Source organism: Leuresthes tenuis, unplaced genomic scaffold (genome assembly GCF_036924035.1).
Source record: "Leuresthes tenuis unplaced genomic scaffold, fLeuTen1.0.hap1 SCAF_48, whole genome shotgun sequence".
Classification (NCBI taxonomy): Eukaryota; Metazoa; Chordata; class Actinopteri; order Atheriniformes; family Atherinopsidae; genus Leuresthes; species Leuresthes tenuis.
Window position 1 is genome coordinate 488421 of NW_027325402.1, and position 22988 is coordinate 511408.

At 43.1% G+C, this 22988-nt stretch overlaps 3 non-coding genes across 3 annotated transcripts; 2 read left to right on the forward strand and 1 right to left on the reverse strand.

The window, feature by feature from the left end:
- The first annotated feature begins 997 nt into the window (after window positions 1-997).
- LOC140285654 (U5 spliceosomal RNA) lies at window positions 998-1111 on the forward strand. The gene has a single exon (XR_011910640.1). It is a non-coding gene; the product is annotated as a U5 spliceosomal RNA (small nuclear RNA).
- A 308-nt stretch (window positions 1112-1419) lies between these two features.
- LOC140285618 (U2 spliceosomal RNA) lies at window positions 1420-1603 on the forward strand. The gene has a single exon (XR_011910627.1). It is a non-coding gene; the product is annotated as a U2 spliceosomal RNA (small nuclear RNA).
- Window positions 1604-4717: 3114 nt separating this feature from the next.
- LOC140285590 (U5 spliceosomal RNA) lies at window positions 4718-4831 on the reverse strand. The gene has a single exon (XR_011910602.1). It is a non-coding gene; the product is annotated as a U5 spliceosomal RNA (small nuclear RNA).
- Between the last annotated feature and the right edge of the window lie 18157 nt (window positions 4832-22988).

A 22988-nucleotide genomic window follows, 5' to 3' on the forward strand; every position in this document is an offset into this window, starting at 1 on the left:
TGTGAATGTCAAGCCATAATTACCTAAAAAAGGGGAAGAAAAGGTAGTATTGCCAGACCATAAATGATCAAAACAGGGAGCGGAGGTGTTCCGCTGAAAGAAGGTGTGAATGTCCGACCATAATTGGTAAAAAGCGGGTAAGAAAAGGTTAAAATACCCGACTGTACACAATCAATAGCGGGAGCGGAGTTGTTTGGCTACTAAAAGGTGTGAAAGTCCGACCATGGTTTGTAAAAAGCGGGTAAGAAAAGGTTCGAATGCCAAAATATACACCATCAAAATAGGGAGCGGAGGTGTTCAGCTGCAAGAAGGTCTGAATGTCCATCAATAATTGCGAGAAAACATGAAAAAAATTTTTCGAATATCCAACCGCACATGATCATAAGTGGGAGAGGAGGTGTTCAGCTGCAAGAAGGTTTGAATGTCCGACCATAGTTTGTAAAAAGCGGGTAAGAAAAGGTTGAAATGCCCGAACATACACCATCAAAAGAGGCAGCGGAGGTGTTCCGCCATAAGAAGGTGTGAATGTCCGACCGTAGTTGGTAAAAAGTGGGTAAGAAAAGGTTAAAAAACCCGACTGTACACAATCAATAGCGGGAGCGGAGTTGTTCGGCTACAAGAAGGTGTGAAAGTCCGACCATGGTTTGTAAAACGCGGGTAAGACAAGGTGCGAATGCCCCACAATGTATGATCAAAAGAGGGAGCGGAGATTTTAGGCTGCAAGGTCTGAATTTCCAACCATAATTTGTAAACACCGTTGAAGAAAAGCCTCCAAAGCCCGACTATACACCATCAAAAGCGGGAGCGGAGGTATTCAGCTGCAAGAAGGTCTGAATGTCCACCAATAATTACTGAAAAATGGGTAAGAAAAGGTATGAATGCCCAACTATACATCATCAAAAGCAGAAGTGGATGTGTTCGGCCAAGCAAAGCTCACCATGGGGAAGGTGGCTAAACCAACTAGCCTGATGCCCTGCTCCCGCAGTGACGGATAATCGTACTCTGGTTTCTCTTCATAACATACAAGTCTTTCGCCTTTTACTAAAGACTTCCGTGGAGAGCAGCACTAATGAGTTGTTTCTATTATTGGCAGGCTTTACCTTTGCGGGTGAAGCCCTTTCTGTCTGTGCAAAAGAAATCTTGCTACTTTGCAGAGTGACTTCTCTGAGTAGAGTCGCCTTACTTGTTGCGACTGTGCCGATGTTCGAAGCTGGAGTGCAAAGTTGTTGCTTGAATGGTGCTTGCTGGAGCATGCGGGAGTGCAAAGTTATACCATTTAAAAGGGCTGAAGAGTGCTCAGTGCAGCGGGTGGGCGGAGGTGCAACGTGACACTCTGGCCACCTATGGCCATAAAAAGAACACTGCTACAAGTGCGCATTGTGCCAGCAAGGGCCCTCGGACCTGAAACAGTGGACAGTTATCGCTTCTCGGCCTTTTGGCTAAGATCAAGTGTAGTATCTGTTCTTATCAGTTTAATATGTCCTCTATACGAGGACAACATATTAAATGGATTTTTAAGAATAGGAGTTGAAAAAGAAGCTTGCTCCGTTAACTCCAAGCCTCGACCCGGTACTGCAGTGCCGCTGGGAACGGTGCGCTCTCCTCTGCTCTTGTGAAAAAGCAAACAGCGGTGCAGGATGGAAGTTTCAGGGAGCCCAAGATGAAACTTTCTTTTAATCTGCTGAGAAAAGAGAGTGAATGCGAAGTGGACTTTAACACGGCTCTGGGAGCGAGCCGAGTGCGGGCTAACCGGGAGAATTGCTTGAAAGAAACGCGACACCGAATGAGTGGTCAGAACAAAGCCTCAATACGGTGTTCCCGTGGTGTTTGTGGCTGCCTTGTCTTTTGCACAGAGTAAAAGACAAGGCAGCCATCGAATAGATTGTTTCTACTTGGTCAGCCGAGGAGCAGGGGGGGGGGGCAAGCGTCTCAACCAAGCAAAGCTCACCAAGTAGGAACAATCGGGCCCTTTTCGATGGCTGCAACACCTGAAAGAGATATTGATGCGAGACCCGATCAAATGCTTTTTCAAAGTCTAAATTTAAGATGACAAGCCGGGTGTTTCTGTCTCTAGCGTAATCAATGATGTCTCGAATCAGTACGAGGCTGTCGGTGAGTTGTCTCCCTGAGATGGCACAAGCTTGGTCTGGGTGAATTACCTGTAAAAAAGTTTACAGTCAAAGTTTAAAAGTGTGATGGGCCTCCAATTCTTTAGGTCAGTCTTATAATTTTTTTTATAAAGTAGAGTCACTATTCCCACTCTAAAACTGTCAGGCAGTCGGTCGAGTTTTTCAAAATCTTTAAAAACATCTAAAATGTCTGATGATAAAAGGTCCCAATAGGTCAGATAGAATTCTGCAGGAAGCCCGTCTAAACCCGGAGCTCGACTTCTCTTAAAACCTGTTAGGCATTTTTTTAACTCTAAAGCAGTAAAATTCTGTGTCAAGTGTGCATTCTCTTTTACGGTTTTGTCAACGAATTTTAAGATTTCTGCCGATGTTTCCAAGTGCACTGGTTTCTCTTTGTACATGTTACTATAAAAGGTATGTACAGTTTCAATCATCTCTTGTGTGGATTTTGTTAAAAACCCATCTTCTCTTTTTAGATTTTGATTACACTCCTTTTTATTTATAACTTTCTTTCTTTTTCACCTTCCTCAATTTCCTGCTCCCTGCTTCTTACAAAAATTCCTTTACTCTTTATTTCTGCTAAAACTGACATTTCCTTTTTGACATCTTTGATTTCTTCTTTAAAGTCTATGCCACACTGATTTAGTTTAAAGAAGCGCTGTAAGCGTTTATGTAGTCCCATCATACATCTATTCTCTTTCCTTTTTTTACGTTTACCTTGCTGTTTAAAAAAAGTCTGGGTCGTTTCCTTCACCATTTCCCACCATTGTGCATGTGTTTCGTAGAGGTCTTGAAGGGTCTGCCACTCTTTATAACATTCCCTGTACTGACTGACTATGATTTCATCCTCCAACAGGGAACAGTTGAGTTTCCACAGACCACTTCCTACCGTCACACCAGAAGGGGGTGAAAGGGTGCAGGAGAGCATAAGGTGGTCTGAAAAGAAAACAGGGGTTAATCTAACATCAGTGGGTGGGCAATCTCTAGTAAAGAAATAATCAACGCGAGAGGCTCTGGTGCCATCATGACTAAACCAGGTGAAGCCCTCCTCTCTGGGATGCATGGTTTTAAAACAGTCAGTAAGCTTAAAATCCCTGCATATGCCCTGAAGTAAAATCGAAGTCTTATCCACTTTAAAATCTACCCCTGCTCTTTTTCTATCTTTCCTGCTCAAGATACAGTTAAAATCCCCTCCTACAACTAAAGGTACTTGCCCTAGCATGTAAAGCTGTATATCTTCTAAAAGGTCATACCTTTCATTTTTTCCATTGAAACCATAAATATTTAAGAGGTTAAAGTCTTGCCCCATAAAATTCAAGTGTGCTAAAAGTGCCCGTCCGTCTCTCACCACTGTGCTACCTTTCACCAGAACATGCGGATTTTTAATTAGAATGGCCACACCATCATTTTTATTTTGATTTGAGCCACTCCATATCGATAAATGGGGCCACATTTCCTCCCATTGTCTATGGTTTTTTAAAAAAGGTAGTCCACATTCTTGTATTAAAAACACATCTGATTTTATGGAGTCTAAGAAGGATAAAATACTCTGGGCTCTTGTCTTTGATTTCACACTTCTCACATTTAGTGTTGAGAAGGTGAGAACCATTAACCATTTCTTTAGGTGAAAAGTGAGTAGGGTGATCTATATTTCCTTTTCGGACTCTCGATGTTGGCCTCTGACGCAATGTTGCATTTAACTTTGAGTCCCTGGGGGTCGATTGCAGAGCTGAAGTTAAAAAGGAGACCTCATTTGGTGAGTCGGAGGGGAAGACTCTAGGTTCTTCCACTGAAGAACTGTCTGAAAGGGACCTAACCCTTCCCCTCTTCTCTGATACCACTGGGGAATCAGAGGCTCAGATGCCGTCCTCTTCGGCTGTTGACCTTCGGGGAGGTGAGTATCTTCACTAGACTCACCTGTCTGCTCTTCCTCCTCATTTAGCGTAGCTCCACCCTCTGCCTGTGAATTCTCACAGACTTCAACACTGAGTGGTGAGGCCTCTACAGGCCCCTCCCCTTTTTGCTCCTCACTTCCAATCCAAGCTTTTGGCGGGAAGTTTGAATTTATTGGGTCAACCTCTTCACTTTGTTCACCAACTGCCACCTTTGGTCCTTCTCTTTGTTGGCTTGACTGTGGCTTTACCGTCTTTAATTTGTTGGCAAAAGATTTAGGGCAATCTCTGAAGAGGTGATTTAATTCTCCACAGAGATTACATTTCCTGCCATTTGGACACTCTCCAAAAGTTTGCCCAATTTCTCTGCTCTTCCCACATAACACCTTGGTACAAGCCTCAACCAGGTGCCCATGCTCACCACACTTGCGGCAGAACTTGGGCTGCCCCTGGTAGTGGATGTAACCTCGGTTTTCAAGGTGGCCAGAGTGTCGCCCACCCGCTGCACTGAGCACTCTTCAGCCCTTTTAAATGGTATAACTTTGCACTCCCGCACGCTCCAGCAAGCACCATTCAAGCAACAACTTTGCACTCCAGCTTCGAACATCGGCACAGTCGCAACAAGTAAGGCGACTCTACTCAGAGAAGTCACTCTGCACAGTAAGAAGATTTCTTTTGCACAGACAGAAAGGGCTTCACCCGCAAAGGTAAAGCCTGCCAAAAATAGAAACAACTCATTAGTGCTGCTCTCCACAGAAATCTTTAGTAAAAGGCGAAAGACTTGTACGTTATGAAGAGAAACCAGAGTACGATTATCCGTCACTGCGGGAGCAGGGCATCAGGCTAGTTGGCATAGCCACCTTCCCCATGGTGAGCTTTGCTTGGTTGAGACGCTTGCTCCCCCCCCCCTTGCTCCTCGGCTGACCAAGTAGGATTAATCGGGCCCTATTCGATGGCTGCCTTGTCTTTTACTCTGTGCAAAAGACAAGGCAGCAACAAAAATACCACGAGAATCCCGTATTGAGGCTTTGTTCTGATCGCTCATTCGGTGTCGCGTTTCTTTCAAGCAATTCTCCCGGTTAGCCCACACTCGGCTCGCTCCCATAGCCGTGTTAAAGTCTACTTCGCATTCACTCTCTTTTCTCAGCAGACTCTTGGGATTTTATCTATAAAATGAATTCCTTCACTCAAACTATGTGAAAACTGCTTTGTCCTTAATATTTACCATGTCTAGAAAGATTTAAACAAAAAAAACAACGTTGTACTTTGCAGTAAAAGAAAGAGCAAATCTAAAGTTTCAGGAATCCGAGAATAAGCTTACTTTCATGAGTTCTTCACGATTTCGGATTTTGCTATAAAATGAATTCCTTCACTCAAACTAAATTAAAACTGCTAAACCGCTAATCTGTTACATGCAAGGCAGATGTCAAATTCACCGAAATAGGATCTAAGGGTATTTGGCCAATCGAGCTGTAGCAGCTTCGGTAAAAGAGTATAAGTTGAAGAGTTTGTGAATAAAGGTGTGCGCACACATAGTGAGTTGTAGGAAAATAGGCAGGGAGCAATGCCGGCTGGGGTATAGGTTCTTGTATGTTGTCTGACTGTTTGATTTGAATGTGTTGTGTAAGTGTCCTGTTGAATGTTACATGTTTGGGCTTTGACACGCTTCACTGTGGTTGTTAACTGTGTGGTGTGTCCTGAAATGTTATATGTTTGGGCTGTGTGACATGCTTAATGCTTGTCAGTAGCTGCCCACTTATTCATATATAGCAACTGACAACATAAGAAGTCCGGACATACTTTGATAGTAGTTGTAGAAGTATCCTTATTGATAATAGATCACTAATTCATAGTGATAGAACAGTAGATGAACAGGTGCTTGCACATGTCTCACGAAAATAAAATGGGTGTATGATTGCTGACGGCAGAGCAATACTGCCAAACTTATGAGTTCTTGTGGCAAACTTGATTCAGTGTCTTGACGTGTATACGCTGTTTCGCTGACTTGATTGTCACAAGAAACAAAGTGTGTTTGATAAGATCCGACCATTTTATTACGGGAGGATCAGTATGTATGGATTCTGATGTGACTGATAAACCCATTCGTTTCTTAAGCATAATCTAATACGTGAGACAACGCCCTGGCACACGATTAAAAAAAAAAAAGAGAGAGAGCGGTTTTGTGTCCCCACAGTCCATAATGTAGAAAAGAGAGAAAAAAGCCTTTCTGATTTGGTGTGTGTGCTCATAGTGCAGAGTGTAGAGAAAAGAAAGCCGTTTTGGTGTCACGGGTGTTGTGACTTACACACACACATTTCTAAATTGAGAAAGGAAATTATTTTAGAGGAAGCACTAGAGTTTAGATCCCACATTTGTTGATAGGCATTCATTTATTTCTTCACTTCTGATGAAGTTTCAACAATAAACAACAAACTTTGTATTATGAGATAGAACCAGACTCATTCTTCAGGAATCCGAAAATAAGCTCTATTTTATGAGTTATGCACGAATTCGGATTCTCCTATAAAACGAATTCATTAACTCAAACCAAGTTAAGACTGCTTTGTCCTTCATATTTATTCATGTCTAATCAAGTTTCAACGATAAACAATGTTGTACTTTGTAGAATGAGAAAGAACTTCTTCAGCAATAAGCATCTCTCGACATATGACGAAATACAGATTTTGCTATAAAATTAATTCCTTCTATCAGCCTGACTTAAAACTGTTTTTCCTCCTTATTTATCCACTTCAAATCAAGTTTCAACAATTAAAAAAAATTTGTAGTTTGAGAAAGAACAACTTAATCTTCAGCAATCAGTATAAAAAGAGGTGCAAATGCCAACCATACATACCTAAAAGGTGGAGCGGAAGTATTCAGCTGCAAGTAGGTGTGAATGTTCGACCATAATTTGTAAAAAGCGGGTAAGAAAAGGTTCGAATGCCCGACTATATATTAACAAAAGCGGGAGGAGAGGTCTTCGGATGAGAGTGGGTGAGAATTTCCAACCATAATCTATAAAATACGGTGAAAAAAAATATGTGAATGCCTCATAGAACACTAAAAGCGGAAGTGTTCGGCTGCAAGAAGGTGTGAATGTCCGACTATATTTGGTGAAAAGCAGGTGAAGCAAGGTCTGAATGCCCAACCTTACATCATCAAAAGCGAGATCAGAGGTGTTTGGCTGCAAGAAGGCTATAGTTTGCCAAAAGCGGGTAAGGTGCGAATGACCGACTAAATATCAACAAAAGTGGGGGCGGAGGTCTTCGGATGCAAGTGGGTGTGAATATCCCACCATACAAGTATGGTGGAGAGGAAGCTGTGAATGGCCGACCATAGTAAAAGGCGGGTGAGAGAAGGTGTGAATGTCCAACCATAGTTGGTAAAAAGCGGGTAAGAAAAGGTTAAAATACCCGACTGTACACAATCAATAGCGGGAGCGGAGTTGTTCGGCTACTAAAAGGTGTGAAAGTCCGACCATGGTTTGTAAAAAGCGGGTAAGAAAAGGTGCGAATGCCCGACAATGTATGATCAAAAGAGGGAGTGGAGGTTTTCGGCTGCAAGAAGGTCTGAATGTCCAACCATAATTTGTAAAAACCGGGGAAGAAAAGGCTCGAAAGCCCGACTATACACCATCAAAAGTGGGAGCGGAGGTGTTCAGCTGCAAGACGGTCTGAATGTCCATCAATAATTGCTAGAAAACATGAAAGAAAATTTTCGAATATCAAACTGCACATGATCATAAGCGGGAGAGGAGGTGTTCAGCTGCAAGAAGGTGTGAATGTCTACCCATAATTACTGAAAAATGGGTAAGAAAAGGTGCGAATGCCTAACCATACATCATCAAAAGAGGGAGCGGAGGTGTTCCGCTGTAAGACGGTGTGAATGTCCGACCATAGATGGTAAAAAGCGGGTAAGAAAAGGTTAAATTACCCGACTGTACACAATCAAAAGAGGGAGCGGAGTTGTTCAGCTAAGAGAAGGTGTGAAAGTCCGACCTTGGTTTGTAAAAAGCGGGTAAGAAAAGGTTCGTATGCCCGAATATACACCATCAAATGCGGAAGCGGAGGTGTTCGGCTGCAAGATATTGTGAACGTCCGACCAAAGTTTGTAAAAAGCAGTTAAGAAAAGGTTCGAATATCTAACCAAACATAATCAAAAGCGGGAGCAGAGCTGTTCGACTGGAAGTAGGTGTGAATGTCAGATCATAATTTGCAAAAAGCTGATGAGAAAGGGTGAGAATGCCCGACTATACACCATCAAATGCGGTAGCGGAGTTGTTCGGCTGTGAGTAGGTGTGAATCTCCAACCATAATTGCTGAAAAATGTGTTAGAAAAGGTAAAAATGCCGGTCCATACATCATCAAAATCGGGAGAGGTGGTGTTCAGCTGCAAGAAGGTCTAAATGTCCATCAATAATTGCTAGAAAACATGAAAGAAAATTTTCGAAAATCAAACCGCACATGATCATAAGTGGGAGAGGAGGTGTTCAACTGCAAGAAGGTGTGAATGTCCACCCATAATACCTGAAAAATGGGTAAAAAAAAGGTGCGAATGCCCAACCATACATCATCAAAAGCAGGAGTGCATGTGTTCGGCTACAAGAAGGTGTGAACGTGCGACCAAAGTTTGTAAAAAGCAGTTAAGAAAAGGTTCGAATATCCAACCATACATAATCAAAAGCGGGAGCAGAGCTGTTCGACTGCAAGTAGGTGTGAATGTCAGATCATAATTTGCAAAAAGCTGATGAGAAAGGGTGAGAATGCCCGACTATACACCATCAAATGCGGTAGCGGAGTTGTTCGGCTGTGAGTAGGTGTGAATCTCCAACCATAATTGCTGAAAAATGTGTTAGAAAAGGTAAAAATGCTGGTCCATACATCATCAAAATCGGGAGAGGTGGTGTTCAGCTGCAAGAAGGTCTAAATGTCCATCAATAATTGCTAGAAAACATGAAAGAAAATTTTCAAAAATCAAACCGCACATGATCATAAGTGGGAGAGGAGGTGTTCAACTGCAAGAAGGTGTGAATGTCCACCCATAATACCTGAAAAATGGGTAAAAAAAAGGTGCGAATGCCCAACCATACATCATCAAAAGCAGGAGTGCATGTGTTCGGCTACAAGAAGGTGTGAACGTGCAACCAAAGTTTGTAAAAAGCAGTTAAGAAAAGGTTCAAATATCCAACCATACATAATCAAAAGCGGGAGCAGAGCTGTTCGACTGCAAGTAGGTGTGAATGTCAGATCATAATTTGCAAAAAGCTGATGAGAAAGGGTGAGAATGCCCGACTATACACCATCAAATGCGGTAGTGGAGTTGTTCGGCTGTGAGTAGGTGTGAATCTCCAACCATAATTGCTGAAAAATGTGTTAGAAAAGGTAAAAATGCCGGTCCATACATAATCAAAATTGGGAGAGGTGGTGTTCAGCTGCAAGAAGGTCTAAATGTCCATCAATAATTGCTAGAAAACATGAAAGAAAATTTTCGAAAATCAAACCACACATGATCATAAGTGGGAGAGGAGGTGTTCAGCTGCAAGAAGGTGTGAATGTCCACCCATAATACCTGAAAAATGGGTAAAAAAAAGGTGCGAATGCCCAACCATACATCATCAAAAGCAGGAGTGCATGTGTTCGGCTACAAGAAGGTGTGAACGTCCAACCAAAGTTTGTAAAAAGCAGTTAAGAAAAGGTTCGAATATCCAACCATACATAATCAAAAGCGGGAGCAGAGCTGTTCGACTGCAAGTAGGTGTGAATGTCAGATCATAATTTGCAAAAAGCTGATGAGAAACGGTGAGAATGCCCGACTATACACCATCAAATGCGGGAGCGGAGTTGTTCGGCTGTGAGTAGGTGTGAATGTCCAGCCATAATTACTCACAAACGGGTAAGAAAAGGTAGTATTGCCAGACCATATATGATCAAAACAGGGAGCGGAGGTGGTTCAGCTGCAAGAAGGTTTGAATGTCCGACTAAAGTTCAAATATATTAACAAAAGCGGGAGGAGAGGTCTTCGGATGAGAGTGGTTGAAAATTTCCAACCATAATGTATAAAATGCGGTGAAAAAAAGGTGTGATAGAACACTAAAAGGTGGAGCGGAAGTGTTCGGCTTCAAGAAGGTGTGAATGTCCGACTATATTTGGTGAAAAGCAGGTGAAGCAAGGTCTGAATGCCCAACCTTACATCATCAAAAGCGAGATCAGAGGTGTTTGGCTGCAAGAAGGCCATAGTTTGCCAAAAGCAGGTAAGGTACGAATGTCCGACTAAATATCAACAAAATTTGGAGCAGAGGTCTTCGGATACAAGTATGTTGGAGAGGAAGCTGTGAATGGCCGACCATAGTAAAAGGCGGGTGAGAGAAGGTGCGAATGTCAAACCATACATAATCAAAACAGGGAGCGGAGGTGTTCTGCTGTAAGAAGGTGTGAATGTCCAACCATAGTTGGTAAAAAGCGGGTAAGAAAAGGTTAAAATACCCGACTGTACACAATCAATAGCGGGAGCGGAGTTGTTCGGCTACTAAAAGGTGTGAAAGTCCGACCATGGTTTGTAAAAAGCGGGTACGAAAAGGTGCGAATGTCCGACAATGTATGATCAAAAGAAAGAGCGGAGGTTTTCGGATACAAGAAGGTTTGAATGTCCCACCATAGTTTGTAAAAAGCGGGTAAGAAAAGGTTCGAAAGCCCGACTATACACCATCAAAAGCGGGAGCAGAGGTGTTCCGCTGTAAGACGGTGTGAATGTCCGACCATAGTTGGTAAAAAGCGGGTAAGAAAAGGTTAAAATACCCGACTGTACACAATCAATAGCGGGAGCGGAGTTGTTTGGCTACAAGAAGGTGTGAAAGTCACACCATGATTTGTAAAAACCGGGAAGAAAAGGCTCGAATGCCCGACTATACACAATCAAAAAGAAGGTTTGAATGTCCATCAATAATTGCTTTAAAACAAGAAAGTAAATTTTCGAATATCAAACCGTACATGATCATAAGCGGGAGAGGAGGTGTTCCGCTGTAAGACGGTGTGAATGTCCGACCATAGTTGGTAAAAAGCGGGTAAGAAAAGGTTAAAATACCCGACTGTACACAATCAATAGCGGGAGCGGAGTTGTTCGGCTACTAAAAGGTGTGAAAGTCCGACCCTGGTTTGTAAAAGCGGGTAAGAAAAGGTTCGAATGCCCGAACATACACCATCAAAAGAGGGAGCGGAGGTGTTCCGCTGTAAGACGGTGTGAATGTCCGATCATAGTTGGTAAAAAGCGGGTAAGAAAAGGTTAAAATACCCGACTGTACACAATCAAAAGAGGGAGCGGAGTTGTTCAGCTAAGAGAAGGTGTGAAAGTCCAACCATGGTTTGTAAAAAGCGGGTAAGAAAAGGTTCGTATGCCCGAATATACACTATCAAAACCGGAAGCGTAGGTGTTCGGCTGCAAGAAGGTGTGAACGTCCGACCAAAGTTTGTAAAAAAGCAGTTAAGAAAAGGTTCGAATATCTAACCAAACATAATCAAAAGCGGGAGCAGAGCTGTTCGACTGCAAGTAGGTGTGACTGTCAGAGAATAATTTGCAAAAAGCTGATGAGAAAGGGTGAGAAATCCCGACTATACACCATCAAATGCGGTAGCGGAGTTGTTCGACTGTGAGTAGGTGTGATTCTCCAACCATAATTGCTGAAAAATGTGTTAGAAAAGGTAAGAATGCCGGTCCATACATCATCAAAAGCGGGAGAGGTGGTGTTCGGCTGCAAGTAGGTGTGAATGTCCATTAATACTTGCTTTAAAACATGAAAGAAAATTTTCGAATATCAAACCTTACATGATCATTAGCGGGAGAGGAGGTGTTCAGCTGCAAGAAGATGTGAATATCCACCCATAATTACTGAAAAATGGGTAGGAAAAGATGCGAATGTCCAACCATAAATCATCAAAAGCAGGAGTGGAGTTGTTCAGCTACAAGAAGGTATGAAAGTCCAACCATGGTTTGTAAAAAGCGGGTAAGAGAAGGTTCGAATACTGAAAAATGTGTTAGAAAAGGTAAGAATGCCGGACCATATATCATCAAAAGCGGGAGAGGTTGTGTTCGGCTGCAAGAAGGTGTGAATGTCCAGCCATAATTACTCACAAACGGGTAAGAAAAGGTACTATTGCCAGACCATATATGATCAAAACAGGGAGCGGAGGTGGTTCAGCTGCAAGAAGGTTTGAATGTCCGACTAAAGTTTGTAAAAAGCGGGTAAGACAAGGTGTGAATGCCCGACAATGTATGATCAAAAGAGGTGCGGAGGTTTTCAGCTGCAAGAAGGTCTGAACATCCACCCATAATTACTGAAAAATGGGTAAGAAAAGGTGCGAAAGCCCAACCGCACATGATCATAAGTGGATGAGAAGGTGTTCGACTGCAAGTAGGTGTGAATGTAAGATCATAATTTGTAAAAAGCGGGTAAGAAAAGGTAAGAATGCCCAACCATAAATTATCAAAAGTGGCAGCAGAGTTTCGGCTGGTATTTATCAATGTCTAGATAGATTTCAACAAAAAACAACGTTGTACTTTGCAGTAAAAGAAAGTGCAAATCAAAAGTTTTAGGAATCCGAGAATAAGCTTATTTTCATGAGTTCTGCACGATTTCGGATTTTATGTATAAAATGAATTTCTTCACGCAAACTAAGTTAACACTGCTTTGTCCTTCATATGTACCCATTTCTACATATATTTCAAGCATAAACTTCCTCATATTACCCTGAATGAGAAAGAGCCACACTTGTGATTAAGCCATACCTCCCTTTTGAGGAGTTCTGCATGATTTGGGATTTTATCTATAAAATTAATTCCTTCACTCAAACTATGTTAAAACGGCTTTTACCTTCATATTTATCAATGTCTCGATAGATTTAAACAAAAAACCCACGTTGTACTTTGCAATAAAAGAAAGAGCCAATCAAAAGTTTTAGGAATCCGAGAATAAGCTTATTTTCATGAGTTCTGCACGATTTCGGATTTTATGTATAAAATGAATTCATTCACTTAAACCAAGTTAAAACTGCTTTTTCCTTCATATTTATCAATGTCTAGATCGACTTCAACAAAGAACAACATTGTATTTTGCAGTAGAAGAAAGAGCAAAACTGAAGGATCAGGAATCCGAGAATAAGCTTCTTTTCATACGTTCTGCATGATTTGGGATTTTATGTATAAAATGAATTCCTTCACTCAAACTAAGTTAACACTGCTTTGTCCTTCATATGTACCCATTTCTACATATATTTCAAGCATAAACTTCCTCATACTACCCTGAATGAGAAAGAACCACACTTGTGATTAAGCCATACGCCCCTTTTGAGGAGTTCTGCATGATTTGGGATTTTATCTATAAAATCAATTCCTTCACTCAAACTATGTTAAAACGGCTTTTACCTTCATATTTATCAATGTCTCGATAGATTTAAAAAAAAAAACAACGTTGTTTAAATATTTCTAGACATGGTAAATATGAAGGACAAATCAGTTTTAACATAGTTTGAGTGAAGTAATGCATTTTATAAGCAAAATCCCAAATCATGCAGAACTCACGAAATGCTTTTTCTCACTTTTCACTGCTTTTTACAAACTTTGGTCGGACGTTCACACCTTCTTGCATCCGAACACCTCCGCTTCCGCTTTTGATGATGTATATTCGGGCATTCGAACCTTTTTTTACCCGCTTTTTACAAACCATTGTCGGACTTTCACACCTTCTTGCAGCCGAACACCACCTCTCCCGCTTTTAATGATGTATGGTCCAGTATTCTTACCTTTTCTAACACATTTTTCAGCAATTATGGTCGGACATTCACACCTACTCACAGCTGGACACCTCCGCTCTCGCTTTTGATTATACAATGAAGGGACATCGCTCCTTGTCTTACCAGCTTTTTACAAACTTTAGTCGAACATTCACACCTTCTTGCAGCTGAACACCTCCGCTCCCGCTTTTGATGATGTATAGTCGGGCTTTCGAGCCTTTTCTTACCCGGTTTTTACAAATTATGGTTGGACATTCAGACCTTGCAGCCGAACACCTCCGCTCTCTCTTTTGATCATACATTGTTGGGCATTCGCACCTTGTCTTACACGCTTTTTACAAACTATAGTCAGACATTCACACCTTGCAGCTGAACCTCCGCTCCCTGTTTTGATCATGTATGGTCTGGCAATACTACCTTTTCTTCCCCCGTTTGTGAGTAATTATGGCTGGACATTCACACCTACTTGCAGTCGAACAGCTCTGCTCCCGCTTTTGATTATGTTTGGTTGGATATTCGAACCTTTTCTTAACTGCTTTTTACAAACCATGGTCGGACTTTCACACCTTCTTGTAGCCGAACAACTCCGCTCCCGCTATTGATTGTGTACAGTCGGGTATTTTAACCTTTTCTTACCCGCTTTTTACCAACTATGGTCGGACATTCACACCGTCTTACAGCGGAACACCTCCGCTCCCGCTTTTTATGGTGTATAGTCGGGCATTCGAACCTTTTCTTACCCGCTATTTACAAACTATGGTAGGACATACAAACCTTCGTGTATCCGAAAACCTCCGCTCTCTCTTTTGATCATACATTGTCGGACATTCGCACCTTTTCTTACCCGCTTTTTACAAACCATGGTCGGACTGTCACACCTTCTTGTAGCCGAACACATCCGCTCCCGCTATTGATTGTGTACAGTCGGGTATTTTAACCTTTTCTTACCCGCTTTTTACCAAGTATGGTTGGACATTCACACTTTCGTACAGCGGAACACCTCCGCTCCCTCTTTTGATGGTGTATGTTCGGGCATTCAAACCTTTTCTTACCCGCTTTTTCCAAACTATGGTCGGCTATTCACAGCTTCCTCTCCACCATACTTGTATGGTGGGATATTCACACCCACTTGCATCCGAAAACCTCCGCCCCAAATTTTGTTGATATTTAGTCGGACATTCGCACCTTACCCGCTTTTGGCAAACTATGGCCTTCTTGCAGCCAAACAACTCTGATCTCGCTTTTGATGATGTAAGGTTGGGCATTCAGACCTTGCTTCACCTGCTTTTCACCAAATATAGTCGGACATTCACACCTTCTTGCAGCCGAACACTTCCGCTCCACCTTTTAGTGTTCTATCACACCTTTTTTTTCACCGCATTTTATACATTATGGTTGGAAATTTTCAACCACTTTCATCCGAAGACCTCTCCTCCCGCTTTTGTTAATATATTTGAACTTTACTTTGACATTCAAACCTTCTTGCAGCTGAACCACCTCCGCTCCCTGTTTTGATCATATATGGTCTGGCAATACTACCTTTTCTTACCCGTTTGTGAGTAATTATGGCTGGACATTCACACCTACTTGCAGCCGAACACAACCTCTCTCGCTTTTGATGATGTATGGACCGGCATTTTTACCTTTTCTAACACATTTTTCAGCAATTATGGTCGGAGATTCACACCTACTCACAGCCGAACAACTCCGCTCCCGCATTTGATGGTGTATAGTCGGGCATTCTCACCCTTTCTCATCAGCTTTTTGCAAATTATGATCTGACATTCACACCTACTTGCAGTCGAACAGCTCTGCTCCCGCTTTTGATTATGTTTGGTTGGATATTCGAACCTTTTCTTAACTTCTTTTTACATATTTTGGTTGGACGTTCACACCTTCTTGTTGCCGAACACTTCCACTCCTGCTTTTGATGATGTATGGTTGGGCATTCACACCTTTTTTTTGCCCATTTTTCAGGAATTATGGGTGGACATTCACACCTTGCAGCTGAACACCTCCTATCCCACTTATGATCATGTGCGGTTTGATTTTCGAAAAGTTTCTTTCATGTTTTCTAGCAATTATTGATGGACATGTAGACCTTCTTGCAGCTGAACACCTACGCTCCCGCTTTTGATCATACATTGTCAGGCATTCGCACCTTGTCTTACCCACTTTTTACAAACTTTAGTCGAACAGTCACACCTTTTTGCAGCCGAACACCACCTCTACCGCTTTTGATGATGTATGGTCCAGCATTCTTACCTTTTCTAACACATTCTTCAGCAATTATGGTCGGACATTCACACCTACTCAGAGCCGAACACCTCCGCTCCCGCATTTGATGGTCTATAGTCGGGCATTCTACAGCGGAAAAGACTCATTCTTATGTTTGGTTAGATATTCGAACCTTTTCTTAACTGCTTTTTACAAACTTTGGTCGGACGTTCACAATATCTTGCAGCCGAACACCTCCGCTTCCGCTTTTGATGGTGTATATTCGGGCATACGAACCTTTTCTTACCCGCTTTTTACAAACCAAGGTCGGACTTTCACACCTTCTCTTAGCTGAACAACTCCGCTCCCTCTTTTGATGGTGTACAGTCGGGTAATTTAACCTTTTCTTACCCGCTTTTTACCATCTATGGTCGGACATTCACACCGTCTTACAGCGGAACACCTCCGCTCCCTCTTTTGATGATGTATGGTTAGGCATTCGCACCTTTTCTTACCCATTTTTCAGTAATTATGGGTAGACATTCACACCTTCTTGCAGCTGAACACCTCCTCTCCTGCTTATGATCATGTGCAGTTTGATATTTGAAAATTTTCTTTCATGTTTTCTAGCAATTATTGATGGACATTCAGACCGTCTTGAAGTTGAACACCTCCGCTCCCACTTTTGATGGTGTATAGTCGGGCTTTCGAGCCTTTTCTTCCCCGGTTTTTACAAATTATGGTTGGACATTCAGACCTTCTTGCAGCCGAAAACCTCCACTCCCTCTTTTGATCATACATTGTCGGGCATTCGCACCTTTTCTTACCCGCTTTTTACAAACCATGGTCGGACTTTCACACCTTCTTGTAGCGGAACAACTCCGCTCCCGCTATTGATTGTGTACAGTCCGGTTTTTTAACCTTTTCTTACCCGCTTTTTACAAACCATGGTCGGACTTTCACACCTTCTTGTAGCGGAACAACTCCGCTCCCGCTATTGATTGTGTACAGTCGGGTATTTTAACCTTTTCTTACCCGCTTTTTACCAACTATTGTTGGACATTCACACCGTCTTACAGCGGAACACCTCCGCTCCCTCTTTTGATGGTGTATGTTCGGGCACTCGAACCTTTTCTTACCCGCTTTTTACAAACTATGGTCAGACATTATAACCTTCTTGTAGCCGAACACATCCACTCCTGCTTTTGATGATGGGTATTCAAACCTACTTGTTGCCCGCTTTTCATTAATTATGGGTGGACATACACACCTTGTCGCAGCCAAACACCTCCGCTCCCTGTTTTGATCATGTATGATTGGACATTCGCACCTTTTCTCACCCGCTTTTTACTATGGTCGGCCATTCACAGCTTCCTCTCCACCATACTTGTATGGTGGAATATTCACACCCACTTGCATCCGAAGACCTCCGCCCCCACTTTTGTTGATATTTAGTCGGTCATTCGCAGCTTACCCGCTTTTGGCAAACTATGGCCTTCTTGCAGCCAAACACCTCTGATCTCGTTTTTGATGATGTAAGGTTGGGCATTCAGACCTTGCTTCACCTGCTTTTCACCAAATATAGTCGAACAGTCACACCTTCTTGCAGCCGAACACTTCTGCTCCACCTTTTAGTGTTCTATGGGGTATTCGCACCTTTTTTTTCACCGCATTTTATTGATTATGGTTGGAAATTCTCACCCACTCTTATCCGAAGACCTCTCCTCCTGCTTTTGTTAATATATAGTCGAGCATTCAAACCTTTTCTTACCCGCTTTTTACAAATTATGGTCGAACATTCACACCTACTTGCAGCCGAACACCTCCGCTCCCGCTTTTGATGGTGTATAGTCGGGCTTTCGAGCCTTTTCTTCCCCGGTTTTTACAAATTATGGTTGTACATTCAGACCTTGCAGCCGAAAACCTCCGCTCCCTCATTTGATCATACATTGTCAGGCATTCGCACCTTGTCTTACCCGCTTTTTATAAACTTTAGTCAGACATTCACACCTTGCAGCTGAACCACCTCCGCTCCCTGTTTTGATAATGTATGGTCTGGCAATACTACCTTTTCTTACCGGTTTGTGAGTAATTATGGCTGTATATTCACACCTACTTGCAGCCGAACACCACTTTTCCCGCTTTTGATGATGTATGGTCCGGCATTCTAGTCTTTTCTAACACATTTTTCAGCAATTATGGTTTGACATTCACACCTACTCACAGCCGAACACTTCCGCTCCCGCATTTGATGGTGTATAGCCGGGCATTCTCACCCTTTCTCATCAGCTTTTTGCAAATTATGATCTGACATTCACACCAGCTCTGCTCCCGCTTTTGATTATGTTTGGTTGGATATTCGAAACTTTTCTTCACTGCTTTTTACAAACTTTGGTCGGACGTTCACACCTTCTTGTAGCCGAACACATCCACTCCTGCTTTTGATGATGGGTATTCAAACCTACTTGTTGCCCGCTTTTCATTAATTATGGGTGGACATACACACCTTGTCGCAGCCAAACACCTCCGCTCCCTGTTAGGATCATGTATGGTTGGGCATTCGTACCTTTTCTTACCCATTTTGCAGTAATTATGGGTGGACATTCACACCTTCTTGCATTTGAACACCTCCTCTCCCGCTTATGATCATGTGCGGTTTGATATTCGAAAATTCTCTTCCATGTTTTCTAGCAATTATTGATGGACATTCAGACCTTCTTGCAGCTGAACACCTCCGCTCCAGCTGTTGATGGTGTATAGTCGGGCTTTCGAGCCTTTTCTTCCCAGATTTTTACAAAATATGGATGGACATTCAGACCTTGTTTCAGCCGAAAACCTCCTCTCCCTCTTTTGATCATACATTGTCGGGCATTCACACCTTTTCTTACCCGCTTTTTACAAACCATGGTCGGACTTTCACACCTTTTAGTAGCGGAACAACTCTGCTCCCGCTATTGATTGTGTACAATCGGGTATTTTAACCTTTTCTTACCTGCTTTTTGCCAACTATGGTCGGACATTCACACCTTCTTACAGCTGAACACCTCCGCTCCCTCCTTTGATGGTGTATGTTCGGGCATTCGAACCTTTTCTTACCCGCTTTTTACAAACTATGGTCAGACATTCACACCTTCTTGCAGCCGAACACTTCCGCTCTACCTTTTAGTGTTCTATGGGGTATTCACACCTTTTTTTTCACCGCATTTTATAGATTATGGTTGTAAATTCTCACCCACTCTTATCCAAAGACCTCTCCTCCTGCTTTGGTTAATATATAGTCGGGCATTCGAACCTTTTCTTACCCGCTTTTTACAAATTATGGTCGAACATTCACACCTACTTGCAGCCGAACACCTCCGCTCCCGCTTTTGATGGTGTATAGTCGGGCTTTCGAGCCTTTTCTTCCCCGGTTTTTACAAATTATGGTTGGACATTCAGACCTTGCAGCCGAAAACCTCCGCTCCCTCTTTTGATCATACATTGTCAGGCATTCGCACCTACTTGCAGCCAAATACTTCCGCTCCACCTTTTAGTGATGTATGGTTGGCATTTGCACCTTTTCTTACCCTTTCTTACCCTACTGATTGCTTAAGATGAAGTTGTTTTTTCTCAAACTACAACATTTTTTTAATTGTTGAAACTTGATTTGAAGTGGATAAATAAGGAGGACAAACAGTTTTAAGTCAGGCTGATAGAAGGAATTAATTTTATAGCAAAATCTGTATTTCGTCATATGTCAAGAGATGCTTATTGCTGAAGAAGTTCTTTCTCATTCTAGAAAGTACAACGTTGTTTATCGTTGAAACTTGATTAGACATGAATAAATATGAAGTACAAAGCAGTCTTAACTTGGTTAGAGTTAAGGAATTCGTTTTATAGGAGAATCCGAATTCGTGCATAACTCGTAAAATAGAGCTTATTTTCGGATTCCTGAAGAATGAGTCTGGTTCTTTCTCATAATACAAAGTTTGTTGTTTATTGTTGAAACTTCATCAGAAGTGAAGAAATAAATGAATGCCTATCAACAAATGTGGGATCTAAACTCTAGTGCTTCCTCTAAAATAATTTCCTTTCTCAATTCAGAAATGTGTGTGTGTAAGTCACAACACCCGTGACACCAAAACGGCTTTCTTTTCTCTCTTTTCTCTACACTCTGCACTGTGAGCACACACACCAAATCAGAAAGGCTTTTTTCTCTCTTTTCTACATTATGGACTGTGTGGACACAAAACCGCTCTCTCTTTTTTTTTTTGATTGTGTGCCAGGGCGTTGTCTCACGTATTAGATTATGCTTACGATACGAATGGGTTTATCAGTCACATCAGAATCCATACATACTGATCCTCCCCTAATAAAATGGTCGGATCTTATCAAACACACTTTGTTTCTTGTGACAATCAAGTCAGCGAAACAGCGTATACACGTCAAGACACTGAATCAAGTTTGCCACAAGAACTCATAAGTTTGGCAGTATTGCTCTGCCGTCAGCAATCATACACCCATTTTATTTTCGTGAGACATGTGCAGGCACCTGTTCATCTACTGTTCTATCACTATGAATTAGTTTATCTATTATCAATAAGGATACTTCTACAACTACTATCAAAGTATGTCCAGACTTCTTATGTTGTCAGTTGCTATATATGAATAAGTGGGTAGCTACTGACAAGCATTAAGCATGTCACACAGCCCAAACATATAACATTTCAGGACACACCACACAGTTAACAACCACAGTGAAGTGTCAAAGCCCAAACATGTAACATTCAACAGGACACTTACACAACACATTCAAATCAAACAGTCAGACAACATACAAGAACCTATACCCCAGCCGGCATTGCTCCCTGCCTATTTTCCTACAGCTCACTATGTGTGTGCACACCTTTATTCACAAACTCTTCAACTTATACTCTTTTACCAAAGCTGCTACAGCTCGATTGGCCGAATACCCTTAGATCCTATTTCGGTGAATTTGACATCTGCCTTACATGTAACAGATTAGCGGTTTAGCAGTTTTAATTTAGTTTGAGTGAAGGAATTCATTTTATAGCAAAATCCGAAATCGTGAAGAACTCATGAAAGTAAGCTTATTCTCGGATTCCTGAAACTTTAGATTTGCTCTTTCTTTTACTGCAAAGTACAACGTTGTTTTTTTTTTGTTTAAATCTTTCTAGACATGGTAAATATGAAGGACAAAGCAGTTTTAACATAGTTTGAGTGAAGGAATTCATTTTATAGATAAAATCCCAAGAGTCTGCTGAGAAAAGAGAGTGAATGCGAAGTAGACTTTAACACGGCTCTGGGAGCGAGCCGAGTTCTACATATTAAATGGATTTTTAGCAATAGGAGTTGAAAAATTAGCTTGCTCCGTTCACTCCAAGCATTGACCCCGTACTGCAGTGCCGCTGGGAACGGTGCGCTCTTCTCTACTCTTGTGAAAAAGCAAACAGCGGTGCAGGATGCAAGTTTCAGGGAGCCCAAGATGAAACTTTCTTTTAGTCTGCTGAGAAAAGAGAGTGAATGCGAAGTAGACTTTAACACGGCTCTGGGAGCGAGCCGAGTGCGGGCTAACCGGGAGAATTGCTTGAAAGAAAAGCCATACCAAATGAGCGGTCAGAACAAAGCCTCAATACAGTGTTCCCGTTGTGTTTTTGTTGCTGCCGCTGTTTGCTTTTTCACAAGAGCGCACCTGTTGAGGGGGGTTCTGGGGGGGCCTGGGTGATGGTGGGTCTCAGGCCTGGGCTGCTGCGACTGGTGTGACCGGGTGGTTTGTTTGTTTGTTTTTTGTTGTTGTTTGTTTGTTTTTTGTAGAGGTCCTCCGGAGTGGGGTTGGGTTGAGTGGGGTGGGGCGGGATGGGTACCTTCTGGGGGTACAGTAGCTCCCAGAATATGGTCGCTGCAGGCCCCGAGCCTGGTGGACATCAGGCCCTCCTGTCCTGTGTTGGCTCCCTGGTAGCGGGGATGCCTATTGCAGCCAGTCCCTGGCTGCCCCCAGTGTATATCCCCATACCCCTCTCCCTTCTGGCTCCTGTACACAGCACACACTCACACATGAAGGGTTTTGGGGGCGTGTGTGTTCGGTGGGGTGTAGTGGACTCTGCAGTAGTTGCACTCTGCAGTTCCCACCCCTGTTTTAATTACACCTTAGACATTACTACTTATCAAACACACTCACACACACACATTAGGTCTTGGGGGGTGGTTACACTGAGTGGCATCTGGTGGGCGGGGCTCTTTGGGTATGTAGGCTTCCCAGAGGGCCACGCTCCCAGTTCTACAAGTTTGGCTGCCCCTCAATTTTAATTGCTCACTATTAGAAAATATTGAAGAGCCAGAAGGGTGAGGGGAGGGGTCTTCTTCGCACACCCCTGCTTCCTGGTTGCTGCTCGGGGTGGGAGGGGCCAGGAGGATTAATTAATTGTTCTGCTGGTTTGGGGTCTGTGGTGGCTGGGGGGCTGCTGGCCCCCTGGTGTGCCCGCTGCACTACACCCCAGCGGAGTCGAGGGAGGGAGGACGTGTGGATGTATGGGACATGAAAGTGTGTGTGGTAATGATTGGGCCTGGATCTTGGACTTGCTGTCGCCTGGCCTGCCTGTGCTTCTCCCGATGGGGGGGGCGGCGTGGCCTCTCTCCGCTGCTCGCGACTTCACCCACCTGTGGGCACGTCTTGACTCCCAGGGCACTTGGCCAGGGGTGCTGGGGCAGGCGCTGACCCACTGTGTGGCTGTCTGGGGCGCTTGGCCCTCCTGGGTATTGGGTGGGGCCTCTGCCGGGGGGTTTGGGGGCGCTCGGGCTCCTGGGGCCCGGATCCAGTGCACGGCCCATGTCTGGGCGGCTGGGGCCTGGCGACGTCGGTGGGCTGTTGCCCCTGGCTCCCGGAGGGCCTCTGCCCTATGCTTATGGGGGCTCTTTCCGGGGGCTTCCTCTTCAGTCTTCTGGGTGGATGCGTGGTTGCCCCTGCGGTG